We start from the raw sequence: 15,646 nt of genomic DNA on the forward strand, positions 1-15,646 counted from the left end.
AGCCATACCCTATGGATGTATGTATCTAAAATAGAAGCATATGTAAAGTGTCCTTAAGTTGGGGATATCTATCTTTGGAGGATACGACTTGTAGTAGTTGGAGAATGGAAGAAGAATAATGGAGGAGAAGATAACATGCAGCTCATGACCTCTGATTTGCTCCATCTCTCAGACTCCCTTCACTTCACTTTTTCATTTGGTATCAGAGCTGATGATCTGAATCTCCTTAGTGACAACCGTGGCCAGAAGTAGAAAGGGCTAAGCGGACTACAGTAACATCAGCTTCTTGCCACCTCCTTCATTGAACCACACCATACATTTCATCTCCCGTGTCACTGACTGATTTCATGAGGCTCCTCTATTGATTTCAACTTGGTTCACCACAGTCCTCATCGGAGTGTTTACATTCGCACTGTTCATTCTGCGTTGGCAAAGAAAAGATTCGATCCACTGGTTGAAATTCGCTCATGCAAAACGAAGTTCGAGACGGAGGGCTTCCTCTATCCCTCATACTTGGGTGTAGGAATCTGTGCAAAAGGCATGTAGCTCATCGTCTTGCTGTGTTTATTTGGAGGCCCTTACACAATCACAATCTCTTGGTCCATAGTATTCAATAAGTCGATGCACAATCTGTGGTGCTAGAGGACATTTAAGCTGTTCCAAAAATGCACAGAATGATTGCAAAAAGGTTGCCATGGCTAGTTCAAAGATTCTCCTTCACCAATGGGTAGAAAAATGGGATGATACAGATGATGAGCTTGGTTTTTGTATGCACTATGATGAGGCTTGTAGTGGCTCCTTTCTTGCCCCAACTGCTGTTTGGCATTGCATTTGGTGCCAACATCAAGTGCATGTTGGCTGCCATACCAGTTCATCAGAAGATGGGGATGATGTTTGTGACCTAGGGCCATTCAAGAGACTTATTATTTCACCTCTTTCAGTGAAGGAATTGGGAGGCAAAAGCTCCATAGGGGGTTTTTTGAGCTCTTTAACTCATGGTGCAACAGGGATTGCGTCAACTGTCCGTGTATAGATCAGAAAGAGAAGAACAAAAAACAAGCCACTAGGAGGGAATTCTTTCAATAGCACATCTAGCACTGAGAGTGATCTTGCCTCTGATACAGAGGGTGATCTGGCAACCTTTAATGAAGGTAGATCGGAGGCTCATCTTGATGGCAAACTAAATGGTGTTTTGGACAGGACACGTACAAACGATGAATATCTTGCTTTAGAAGTTGTCTATTCAAAAGAGAACCAAATGGAGCCTCCAAATGCCCAGGATGGATTGCGCCTAGATGCTGAGAAGAGGCCACTGAGCTCACCATATCCTCTGATGGGAAAAAATAAGAGCGACCAAACTTCGAAGGGAACTTTATCATGTAGCCACTGTTGAGAGAACTGAATGTATGACATGTTGGCATCATGGATGGATGTATATGATAGATTTTGGACACATATATGACAATCATATTGCTAGAAGCTATTTTTACATGCATTTTTGGACTATTTTTGATGCTTTTTGGTCTCGGATTGGACCATTGATGTTCCGGATTGGGACATACTACTGAATATCATTTGTGGACAGTTTGTATTGTTGTTTTTTTCCGAATTTGTAGCAGCCATAATGTCTAACACAATAGAGATCACTCAGATTGTGGGAGACAAATTGACCAAAGACAATTATAGTGTTTGGTCTTACAGGATGGATAAATTTTTAATGGGTAGAGGTCTATGGGACCTCATAACAGGTGATGATGAATGTCTAGAAGCTCCTGAACATCCAACTGAAGAGAAAAAGAAAGCGTACAAGGATTGGACAGGGAAGAACATGAAGGTTTTATATTGGATCTCCATATGTATGTCATAAACATTGATTCCTCATATAAAAAAGACAAGTACTTGTAAGGAGGCATGGGAAATTATAGAAAAAATGTATGGAACATGTATAGAGGCTCGTAAGATACAACTCAAGTAGAGATTACATGGTGCATGGAGAGGCAATCGCAGTATCAGTGACTATGTGGCAAAAATCAAGCAAATTGCAGAAGACCTTGCATCCATTAATGCACCTGTTGATGATGATGATTTAGTGTCAGTGACACTAAATCGACTTGGACCAGCTTTCAAATCTTTGGATACCTCTATTTTAGTTAGAGGAGGCTCTATGCCTGACTTTGAGGAGCTTATTGGATTGCTACTTACAGAAGAAATCAAGTTGGGATTGAATGCATCTAGTAGTGGCAAAAATGCAGGTGGAGACAGTGTTTTCTATCACCAGAGAGGTCGTGGCAGCTCATCTAGAGCCAGCGGTTCTTCACTTGGTCATAGTAATTATGGTTTTGCTCATGGAAGAGGTAACTTTAGTTGTGGTGACTTCATGCATAGAGGCAGGGGGAGATCTTTCCCTAGAGGTAGATGACGGTCTAGTCCTTCTTCACAGAGAGATGGCACTTGTCATTATTGTGGGAAGTTTGGTCACTTTGAGAGGGATTGTTATCAGAAACAGAATGCCATGTCTAGGGGTCGTGGAAGGACCCAATATGGCCACTATGCAGGCACTTATGGTGGTACATGTTATGGACCTAGAGGTGGATTGCCTAGAGGCCACCTATTTGCTATGGAGCATGTGCTTGGAAGCATGACTCACCCTCTTCATGAGAATGACTGGTTTTTGGATTCAGGAGCTACAAACCATATGACTCATCATGTTATCCTCTTATCTTCAAGTTCCTCGTTTTCACTTCATAGACTACATAGGATATCTACACACACACACAACAAAGAAAAAGAGAAAAATTCTTGCAAAACCCAAAAAAGCCACCACTAAGAAAAATATGAGGAAAAAGAAATAGAGAAACAAATAGGACTGGACCAGACTTCCCCAAGAAATCCACATCCTACGTAATAAATTTGACATGACTGATGCACTCATGCGATTGAAAGCTTCATGTGATGCAGATAGTCAAGCACCCTGAAACCCCATAGCAGGCACTCAAAAAGAATAGAAAATCAATCACACCGTATCCCAGACACTGACCAGACTCAAAACAGAATCAGAGATGCAAACCATCAAAATAAACAAAGACAAATATGACCGACATCTCTGATTAAGAAATCCCATCCCCCTAAACGTGAGGCATATACCTAAAGTGTGGTGAAGTGAACGGGTGATCACTATTGAAATCCTTTTAACCAATGAGAAATTAAGTTGCAATTCCCTTAATGCATGGTGAATTGAATTCACATCCCAACCCTACTTAGACTGATTTGATTGACTGGACTAGGGGTCTCTAAAAAATGCAGTTCATGATCTGTGTGCAAAAAGCGCATGCATGCGTGATTTTGGGGGGTTCATTATTAATTACCAATTAATTGTGTGTAGAGTGCATGTGTGCATGCACTGTGGATTAATTTTAGAAAATTAGGTGGGTTATTGTGCCAAAGTGCGCGTGCAATGGCGAGGGTTCCTTTTACAATTAACAGTCGGGTTCATTTTAGTTACAAATTTAGGAAAGTGCATTGTGTGGTGCAACGGTCAATGTATTTTTATTTACAATTATCTATGTGTTATTGTGCACGTGGAAGAGGGGAAAAAAAAAGAAAGAACTTGGCAATGTGTGGATACCTACAAAGTCTAAAGTGCAAAATACCTCATCCAAAAAATTGGTAGGAGAGAAAAATCCACGAGTGAAAACAACAGGGTGACTAGGTAACAGTGGGTGGCCTCCTGTCAAGTATGGAAAAACCAAATACTAACACCATGGTACAAAAGAAAAAGATAGGTGACTAGACAAAATTGTCAAATGGAGAGATCATGTGTTGTATTTATTTATTTATTTATTTTTATTCGTGTAAGGGCTTAGCAATGCTTGGTGTTAGTTTGGTTGTTTGGATTTGTTCGTTTTGTGGAGTTGTAAATTGAGTTTGGTTGTTTTGTTTTTACTGTTTTGTTTTTTGTTTTGTTGTGTTTTTTATTTTTTAAAATAATTGTTAAGAATCAAATGGAGATTCAAGATCAAAAATGGGAAAAAGAAGTGTCTTGAATTTTCATGAATGTGAACTGTAATTTGCTGCAATTTTTCGCAAATTTGTAAAACATTTTGTTGATTGGATAAATGTTTTTTTAAAAACACAAAGAATTATGTACACCTCGGTTGTGTAAATGTTTATAGGTGTGGGGTGGGTCAAAACCATGAAGGAATTTGTGGGGTGATGTTGCAAGTAGTTTGTGGAAAATTTTCAGAATTTTGTTTAGTTTTTTTTTTGGTGTTATTATGGTTGTGTTGTTTTGTTTTTTAATAAAATTGGTTACAAAGTTTGAATGAATTTTTACAGAATGTTTTTAAGAATTTGTCCAGTTTTGTATTTGGTTTTGAATTGTAGGGAGATAGATTTTTGTGGTGTGGGTGTTTTTGGTTTAAAAAAATAAATAAATTTTGAGTTTAATTTAACTAGTGTGGTTTTTTTAAAATTTACTTTAGTTTTTTTGTTTGTTTTGTTGTTGTTATTGTAAGTTGTGTGATGGTTTGTTGTTGTTTTTAAAAAAAAATTAAGACAAGGGGGCCTGTGGTGGGTGTACAGTGTTTATTATGATTATTATGTTGTTTTTATTTTATTTTATTTTTATGGTTTGAAATTTATGGAAAATGGTAGTATTTATGTGTTTAAATATTGGAAAGGGTTTTGTTTTGTTTGCTGTTGCTTTTTAAAAACAATTAGATTGAATTTGGGGGTTTTTCATTTTTTAAAATTTTATTTGTTGTATTTATATATTAAATATATATTTGAAAGACCAGAGATGGGGTGAGCAGGGTACCTTAAGTGGGCGGTGGAGGGGAGGGGAGGAGGTGGGTGGGGAGGAAAGGGGGGGAGGAGTAGGTAGAGGAGGCGGTGGAGAGGTGGGGAGAGGAGAAGGTGACAATGCCAGTCGTAGCAGCGACCACTAGGGAAATAGGTGATATACGAGCAGCCAAGTCGAGGTGGTGGCGGCAGGCAGCGTCTAGGTGTCCATGGTAGGCGAATGGCCAAACGGGTGCGGTGGCGGCAGGTGGCGTCCAAGCATCCACGGTCAACGGGCGGCCAAATGAGCGAGGTGGTGCTGGTGCCAACCAGGCAACAATGGGTGTCGGCCAGGCGACTATGATGTCGAGTGGAGGAGGAGGAGGGAGGGAGGGAGGGAGGGAGGGGAGGGTTGAGGTGCAAGGGTGTGGAGAGGGAGGAAAGGGGGAGGGACAGTTGGTGAGAGGGGGGGGGGGGGGGGGGGGAGGGGGAGGGGGGAGAGAGGAAGGGGCATGGGGGAGGGGGGTCACGAAGAGGGGGGGGGGGGTCACAAAGAGAAGGGTAGGGGCGAGGGGTAGGTAGAGGGTTGAGTGGAGGTAGAGGGCGAGCGAGGGGATGTTTTATATTGGTTTTGTTTTTTTTTTTTGTTTAAAAATTTAAAATGAAACCACCAGTTGTGCAATCGCCCCAAGCATGTGTGCGGTGGGGTGAGGATTAAAAAAATTGTGTTTCGGGAATTAAGAGGACGTGCAAAAACACGTGTGGGGGAAGGATGGAAGGAGGGATGCATCGACGAGCCGGAAAAATTGAAAGCGAAAATGTGCACACAATCACACATAATTTCAAAACATAAATTTTTAGAAAAATTAATTTTGAAAAATCCAGCTATCGAAATGAAACGCGAAACGAAGGAAAAATGTGTAAAATGATGTGTTGGGCAGGTCTGTCAAATGAGAACGTAGTTCTAACTAGGATAGGATGCCTTCACATGGAAAAAATCATAAAAACATACCCAAAATTAGAAAGAAAAATTAATGCAAAAGAATCGAGCAGTCGAAATCTGGTGAGGTAAACACAAAAAATGTCCACAAGAAGGGATGAGACAAGATGGGTAAGGTCAAACGCAGTTTCGGGGATGGTAGAGCATGTTCGCATGGGAAAAATAGTAAAAATACCAATGAAAATAGAGTTGAAAATTAATATGGAAAATAACGTGCCTCGGAATGGAGGGCAATGAAAAGGAAAAATGTTAGGGGAAACTTGTGGAATAGGTTTCTCAGGTCAAAACGTAGTTTCAATGGTGTTAGGGGATGTTTCTATGGAAAAAATAGGATAAACAAGCACAAAAAATCACAAAAAATCTAATAAAAGAAAATTGGTAGGCCGAATCAGGATGGGGGAAAAAGGAAAGTCATGCAAGGAATCAAGCTGGATAGCCTTGCCAAATCAAAACTAAATTCTGAGGGAATTAAGGCAAGTTCACATTGAAAAAGGGAAAAAACGCACACAAGAATTCCCAAAAAGATGGAAAAATTAATAACAAATGAATCCTACATCGAAATGATGGGCAGTAAAAAGGAAAAATGTCCAAGGAAGGTACAAGTCAGGGGTGTCACATCATATTTCCATTTCAAAGCAAAATGGGTGCATTTGCATGGAAACACGTTAAAAGGGTAGAAAATTCTTAAAAAATTAATAACTCATGATCTCGTAGCTTCGAATAGGGGGCTATAAAAAGGAAAACTAGCCAATGCAAAGTGAGAAACAAGGTTATAAGTTTAAATTGTAATTTGGATGAATGTTGGGTGCATTTATATGAAAAAGGGACAAAACAAATGAAAAAGGCAAAACAAACAAGGAACAACCGCAAGATGGGCTGAAAAGAGGATGGGTGGGTGGGGAAGGGACCCCATTAGGGCATGAATAGGACATGTCATACTCAAATTTTTTGATAGGGATGTTTCTAAAAGGGTATGCACAGCGGACACACATGGATGCATCCCCACACTTAGGACCTTAATAGATCAAATTGATTATGTGACAGGGTCCTAACACAAGATCATAACCCATACACGTACGTCTCCACACTTAAAACATGACTGACTCTTGAAATCAAAAGGAGTAAGGTTAGGAAAACTTGGCCCAATTTGCAGATGGTTGAAATGAAACCATTGTTATCGCACGAGTGATCGTTGTCGTCCAGTAGGAGGTACTAGGGCTTGCCACAACATACTTGTCCAACATGGCAAGGACCACACAATAGCACCCATGGAGATATCTTTGTTGTTGAAATGTTGGTTAGGGTGTCAATGGTGGGGTAGATAACACTCAGTCTCGACAATCTATCTCCAAGTTTCGGAACGTCCCTTAATCCTCACCTCTTAGTTGATGAAAGGGAAATCAATCACGCTTAGCCCCCCCTCTATCTCATGCTTTGTTGATGATAACAAGAGGAAAACCAAGATGCTCACATCCCATTGATTGAATCCTCACTGACACTTGTGCAAAGTTTGTATGCCCTGCGTGCATTTGATGGTGCAACAGTGCAAGCCACCCTATGCCAGCATACGATGAGGCCCATCCCGTGCGTGCAATTCTCCATTCACACATGTCACCTCTTTGTTGTTGGATATAAAGGGCAAGGACTGGTCACTCATCCCACCCTCTGTCTCACGCTTTGTTGATGAATATAGAGGGCAGCCCATACACACATCCCCATCTGGTTAGGATGAAAGCTCACATCGCTCTAGGTTTGTCAATAAAGGTCGGCTTCAGCTAGTTGATGGTGTCAACGTGGATTGGTTGATAAAGATGTTAGAATATCAAGCTCCCGTTACTATTCAGTCAATCTAAATTTATGTGTGTGATTGATATTAGCAGGATACAGTTGTACATGTTTTTGACATTCAATAAGTCGGTGTAGTCAGTGACTTAACCACAGTTAGTCTTGGTTAGTCATACCTATGTATATAAGTCTCTTTCAGTTAGTATGATGGAAGAAGAACAACAATGAGCTGAGGCTCATCTTCCGCTCTACTCTATCTCTCTCCCTCTCTTTCAACATGGTATCAGAGCTTGGATGCCTGAAGCTTGAAGGCTTGGCAGTGGGCATTTGACATCAAGACATCATATCTGAAGAAAACGTCATCAAAGGAGACTGTGCATGGATCCCATTTTTTTGTAGAAGCTATATCTTGCTATAGAAACCGTTTCGACGTGATCTACAATTTTGCAGAAGAAAGTTTTTTCAAATACCTTACAGATTTTGAGATATTCAGTACAGACCTATGCAGACAGGATGCTTACTGCAGTAAATAGCAGGTGATTCCAAGGCACTAGTGGCTTTCATCCTAACAATGTATATGACCTTATTATCATGCATTTGAGTATGATATTGGAGTGTTAAATGCTTATTTTTGGAGCTTATTTGCAGGCTGGAAATAGTGAACTGGTTGCTATCTTGAATTTGGAAACAACATACCTACATGGTTGAAGTATCTGTGATACTTATTTGCTACTGACAAATGCTTGGATCATACCACTTGAGTGGTAGATGCTTTTTGGGATATTGTGAGTGCTGAAAGTCCAAAGTTTGGACTGATTTGTTGCTGGTTATACTAGGGTATTGGCTGGTTATTGTCTGTACAGGAAGGATACCTATAATCTTCACTTGACATACATGCAATATATTCTGACCGGTTGGACATGTATCAACTCTTACATAGAGTGGCAACTGAATGAGATGTTTTGGGACTGTTTTGAGGTCTGAATACTCTTGTTTTAATAGAGAAAATGCTGCTGGTTATAATAGTGGGCTGGTTGTATTTGGTACTACTACTTGCATATAGTACAAACATTGATACTTATATGGACATAGTTTGTTGCTGGGATGTTTTGCCACTACCATAGAATGTTTTGAACTAATTTGAGCTTGGTTTATGCTCAGTTGACTGTGTTTTTTCATTGTTGGAATACAGTTTACAACAAGCATGTTGTTAGGAAAACTGTCATGAATTGCAGGAAATTGTCCTGAATAGTAGGAAATTGATCCTGAACTATAGGAAAAGGAGTCAAATACTTACAGGTTGTATACATCATTGAATACCTAAGCTGCAACTATGGCAAATGCTCAAGGCACTGACAATAGCAGTCAAATTGTGGGAGAAAAGCTGGACAACAAAAATTTTGCTTTATGCAAGTTCCGTATGAAGAATTTTTTGGTTGGCAGAGATTATTGGGACTTATGTACAGGTGATGAGGTTGAACCTAAAATACATGAAAGGAATCCAACAAATGATCAGAAAAGTGCTCATAAGCTATGGGCTGAGAGAGCATGCAAGGTGTTACATTGGTTTTCCTTATGTATATCAGATGCTATGGTTATACAGATTACTGGATGCAGTTCCCCAAAGGATGCATGGGACATACTCATGAAGAATTATGGAAATGTAACACATGCAAGAAAGATTCAACTAAAGCAACAATTCAATAACATGTCTAGGAATGGCAAAAGCATTCAGGCCTACACTACAGAGATCTTGATGATGGTGCTATGTTCTTGATCTCTGTATAGCATCATCATCATGTATAGCATTCAGGCCTACACTAGAGAGATCAAGAATATATTGGATTGGCTATACGAGATCCCCTTATGCCATATCTCACCATCCCGTATAGCATTTAGGCCACCATTGGATCTTCACTGTTTGAGGATGATATGATTGCAATGACATTGAATGGACTTGGTAAAGAGTATAAAGCATTTGATACGTCTATTTCTGTGAGAGATGAATCCCCTAATTGGGATGAGCTGATTGCTTTGCTTTTGCATGAGGAAGTTCAGATTGGGCTGAATACAGGTTCTAGTACGTCTTAAACCAGAGACACTGTTTTTTAATCCAGCTAGCGTGGCAGAGGCAGTAGAGGCCGTGGCTCTTTTTGAGGTTGAGTAGACACTCGAAAAATATATGGACAACATCAACAGAATGTCTAGCATGGCACAAATACACAGGGCCAGTGTGGATCTGGTGGCTTTAGAGACAGAGGGAGATCACCCCATGGTAGAGGTGGTGGATTTGGTTCATGGCAGTCAAATGATCAGTCAAACAGAGATAAGGACTATCATTAATGTGGTAGATATGGATACATTGCAAATGATTGTTACTAGAAGTATGGAGATATGAAGGCAAATGGCAAACATCATGGGCACTATGCATCTTAAAGCGGTGCTCATGATGAGCAGATTGACAGATTGTTTGCCATGCAGCATGTGTCTAAGAATGCATCTAGGCAGAACAGAGATGAGAGATGGTACATTGATTCAGGGGCTTCAAATCATATGGCACCCCATGGAGAATGGTTTCATGAGATGGTTGCAGGTTCACATGGTTATGTTTGTATTGGGGATGACACTCAACATGACATTTAGCACACAGGAATTGTTCTGTTGTTGATGTCTGATGGCAAGAAAAAGAGCATGCATGATGTACTACATGTACCTAAAATAACCAAGAATCTTTTGTCAGTTGGACAGATAATAGAACAGAATCTACATGTGAGATTCAATAGAGATGGATGCTTTGTTGAAGAATATGGTAATGGTTGCAAATTGATTGCTAGAGGCTGAAGAGATGGCTGAATGTTTACTCTTGATGCGTCAATTCCAAAATTGAAAGTAGCCATGTTTGCACATGATGATGGTGCTATACGGGATGTTGAGATATGGCATAAGTGGATTGGCCATGTGAATGTACAAAAGCTGAAATCTATGCAGTAGAAGGAGATTGTGCTTGGACTGCCTAAGTTCAAGTATCATGACTTTGGACATGTATGTGATGCATGTCAGTTTGGAAAGCAAACACGGTTTCCATTTATGAGACGTGTACGGAATAGCTCACGACCCTTGCAATTGGTACATTTAGATGTATGGGGTCCATCTCATAATGCTTCTTTTGGTGGTGCTCGTTACTATGTATCCTTCATTGATGATTTCAGTAGGTATACTTGGCTTTACATATTGAAACATAAGGATGATGTGTTTGATGCATTCAAGGATTTAAAGAAGCATGCTGAAAATGAGTTGAGCTATAAAATTTCATTTCTTAGATCAGATGGAGGTGCAGAATATGTCTCTAATTACTTTGATAGGTACCTTGCTACACATGGGATTAGAACATAGTTAAGTTGCAGCTATACACCATAGCAAAATGGTGTAGCAAAAATGAAAAATAGGGTACTGATGGAATCGGCAAGAGCTATGCTGAATGAGAAGAGTTCGCCAAATGGTTATTGGGCTGAAGCAGTAGTGATTGCTATCTATGTGTTGAACAAAACCCCTACAATAGAGATTCATGATGTAACTCCATATGAGAGGTTGTATGGTCATAAGTCTGACATTTCTCACTTGAAGGTATTTGGGAGCATTGCATATGTGCATGTTCCTGATGAAAAGAGGAAGAAATTGGATCCTAAAGCTGTCAAGAGTATGTTCCTTGGTTATGCACAAGACCGGAAAGCTTACAAGTGTTATGTACCGTCTACACATCAGACATTATTAGCAGAGATGTTGTTTTTGATGAGCTAGCATTGTGGTATGGTAATCATATTGTAGTGGCTATTGATGGATCGGGCAGCACTAGTAATGCTGAAAATACACCTACAATGAGTACATCTATGAGTGGTCCTACAGGTGATGGATCACCTACAGTAAGTCCTTGGTCAAGACGCTTGCGGAGTTGTACTCCTACATCCATTGACACAAATACGTTAGTGAGGGGGAGATTGGATAAGGGAAAAGAAAAGATGCTTGAGGATGTGAGAGGTCCACTTATAGTAGGTTATGAGTCATCTAACAGTGACAGTTTGGATAGTGACTTGGGCATTCCATCTATTATGATGCCTGGAGCAAGGTAGAGTCATTGTGTACCGCCTCATGAGAGGCAAGTTCAGAGTGAGCCACAGTTATGGAGATATGAGAGAGTCGAAGAACCAGTTGATAGGTTTACATACACTGGTTATTCAGCCCACCATTATGCATATATGGCTAGTGTGACAGGTTACAAAGAGCCTACAAAGTTTGATGATGCAGTTATATATGATAACTGGTGTGCTACCATGGATGAGGAGTATGCAGCCCTGGCTGAAAATGAGACATGGGAATTGGTTGATTTACTTAAAGGCAAAGTCCCCATTGGTTGCAAATGGGTGTACAAGGTTAAGTGCAAGTCAGATGGTTCGTTAGAATGCTATAAGGCTAGGCTAGTTGCAAAAGGGTATGCACAGTAATATGGCCTTGACTATGAGGAGACTTTGAGTCCGGTGGCTAAAATGGCAACAATCAAAACTGTCATTGCTTTGGCAACATGCAAAGGATGGAAATTATGGCAAATGGCTATCAAGAATGCTTTCTTGAATGGTGATTTGGTTGAGGAAGTTTATATAGAGCAGCCTGAAGGCTATGTTCACCCGGACTTTCCTACATATGTATGTAAGCTGAAAAAGGCTTTATATGGATTGAAACAGGCACCTCGAGCATGGAATGCTCGGATCAACAGTTATTTACAGCAACATGGATTTAGATTGGGTGATGTCGATCATAGTCTATTCATGAAGAAGACAGATCATGGATATGTGTTTCTAGTGGTTTATGTAGATGATCTTATCATCACTGGAGATGATGAAGAGGGCATTGCTGAAATTAAATCATGTTTAAAGGTAAATTCAAAGTCAAAGACCTTGGTGAACTAAAGTATTTTCTTGGGATTGAGATAGTCTCTACGCCTCAAGGTATATGGTTGCTACAGAAGCAGTATGCTCATGACATGTTACATAAGTATGGTATGGTTGAATGCAAGCCTATGGAGATACCACTTGATCAGAATGTCAAGCTGCATATTGATGTTAGGAATGACATAGAGAATGTGACCATGTATCGACAGATGGTGGGTAGCTTGATATACTTGACTATTACATCCTGACTTATTATGTTATGAAGTGGGGTTGATTAGTCAGTTCATGCAAAAGCTTTGCAAACCACATTTAGATGTGGTCAAGAGGATCATGAGATATGTAAAGGGTACTATAGATTATGGGTTGTTTTATGCATATGGAAAATCCCTTGACTTAACAAGGTTTACTGATGTTGATTGGGCTCATTGTGCCTATGACAGGAGGTCAACCAGTGGTTATGCATTTGGATTGGGTAGCAGTATGATTAGTTGGCAAAGTAAGAAACAACCTACTATTGCATTGTCTAGTACAGAAGCTGAGTACAGAGGAGCTGCCTTAGCGGCTTGCGAAGTAGTTTGGTTGATGAAACTACTGAAAGATTTGGAAATACAGCTAGAAAGCAGAGTGAGATTGAATTGTGATAACCTCAGCAGTGTTATGTTGACTAGCAATCCTGTCTACCATGCTAGGTTCAAACATGTTGAGGTTCACTACCATTTCATCAGAGAAATGGTTCTTACAGGGCAGATTGACTTGATTCATGTGAAGACTGAAGACCAAGTAGCAGATATATTTACCAAGTCTCTTGGTAAAGAAAAGTTCATATACTTTAGATAGCTACTTGGATTTTATCAAATGGTTTGAGCTTGAGGGGGAGAGTTAAAATATCAAGCTCCCATTACTCTTCAGTCAGTCTATCTTTATGTGTGTGACAGACATTAGCTGGATACAGCTATACATGTGTGTGACATTCAATAAGTCGGTGTAGTCAGTGACTTAACCACAATTAGTCTTGGTTAGTCATACCTATGTGTGTAAGTCTCTTTCAATTAGTATGATGGAAGGATAATGGAAGAAGAACAACAATGAGCTGTGGCTCATCTTCCGCTCCACTCTGTCTCTCTCCCTCTCTTCCAACAGAAGAGGCATGCCCAGGGAGGTAGCCAACAAGTCCAGTGCTTGGATTGCATTTTGGAAATATCATTTGTTGGAGGAGTCAGAAGCACTGATGGTTTTACAAGATTCCACGCACCAAGGGAGGTGACTTTGGAACTTCTGCTGGAAGAGTGCTACTAGAGATTCAACTAGCCTGGAGGAATGTGAGGTGTTACCACCTTTTCCACATCAAACTTCCCATCCAAGGGTGTATACCACCTTTTCATGGAATGAGGCCTGTTATGACACATAATTGCTTCCTTTTCTTCCATAATAGTTTTATTTTTATTTTATTTTTATATATTTTTTCTTTTCTTTTGCCCTACTCCCGAGGGTCTTTCCACCTTTTCTCAAAGAATAGGTTGGCATGGTACAGAGGCCCTTTTCCTTGTTGAGTTAGAGCTACCCTCTCTGCGTGTGGCTATTAATGAGTGATTGTTGGGAGATAAGGAGTCTCTACAATGCCGTCTCTTATACTTGGAATGTCTAGATATGAGAATTTTAGGATGGCCCTAGAGTGCATGGAAGCCATACAAACTCGAAGAAATGCCTATCGTGATAGCTTCATCAAGCAAAAGGAGTTTAAGGAAGGTGATTTCGTCCTTGCTTATGATTCATGTTTTGGCAAGTTTCCAGGCAAGCTTCAACAATGATGGATAGGCCCCTATAAGGTACTTGTTGTCAACCCTAATGGCTATGTGCAAGTATTACCCTCCCTTGGGATCTTGACAATCACCGCCGATAGTCCCTTCATCCCTTGCATGTTGATTGGTAAGGCTTTGCTTATTGCTCCTAATAGCCCTTCTGCTTATCCTGATGAGGTGGCCTTGGTGTTCTAGCCCCTAATAGAGCCACCTCCCACCCCTCCTTTGTTCCCTTCCTGTCTGATCCAACAGAGGTGGCGAGGATGGTTCTGATACGTAGTACTCTCGCCATTTTCCTCTTTGAAAAAATCCTTGTCATACCATCCTATTCTTTGAGAAAAGGTGGAAACACCCTCGAGAGTAGGGAAAATTTAATAAAAAGGGTAAAGAGAAAGAGAAGAAAAGAAAAAAAAATCAAAACTATCATAGGAGAAAATGAAGAAATTCCTTGTCATAATAGGCCTCGTTCCAAGAAAAGGTAGCACACTTTGTGACCCTGGATGGAATTTTTAAGTGTTTAGTAGCATGTTTGGAACTTGATAAGGAAAAGAAATCTTCGTAGAGAGAAAAAATGTGAGAGATGTTAGAAGGGGAAAGAAACATAGCATGAGGAGAAAAAAGACATGAAATAGGTGATTGAAACTTTCCTGAATTCAAAGCTCGATGGGGTGAGGTGGTGAAGATGGAGTCATGGGATAAAATATGTTGCTATAATATCTATGTTCTTTGACTATGACATGAAGGGTTTGCTTTCAACTTCTCTTTCCTTTTCTCCTATTGTAGGAAATGTTGTGAGTGCAATCTTTTTTTTGAGGTATTATTGTTAATGAGAGATGGTAGAAAGACTATTTTACTTATGTTGTTGATGGTGTATATCACATGCCAGAGGTGTCTCACCAGTGAGAAAAGAGAAATAAGAGTTTCTATGTTTAAGGGATTGGTGTGTTGCAAAGGCTATGTACTTTTATCAAAGGCTGGATATGCTACTCAAGCCAATGGAAAATTTGAAAGATTCATAGTAGTAGAAGTAATAAAATTTATAGTAGCCCACTACACTAACATATGAGGTATTATGTGATAAGGGTGTTCTTTTCAAGGTCTCATACAAGGAACGCATGAACTTGTCCACATTTGTTATTCACAACTCACTATGTATGGAAAAAATTGTTGAAGAGTTCCGTGATTTATTTTGTAATGCACAAAGAAGACAAGGAGGTTGGAAATCTAGCAAGACACAACCTCCCTTAATTCTTTCATGGTTATCCCATCGTATTAGAAATGGAATCATGGAAGGGGATGACACCAGTGATGAGCAAAGAGAGATTGGATTTGGTTGTGAT

Source organism: Lygodium microphyllum, chromosome 2 (genome assembly GCF_053477565.2).
Source record: "Lygodium microphyllum isolate KBCC chromosome 2, Lygodium_microphyllum_v1.1.10, whole genome shotgun sequence".
Taxonomy (NCBI): Eukaryota; Viridiplantae; Streptophyta; class Polypodiopsida; order Schizaeales; family Lygodiaceae; genus Lygodium; species Lygodium microphyllum.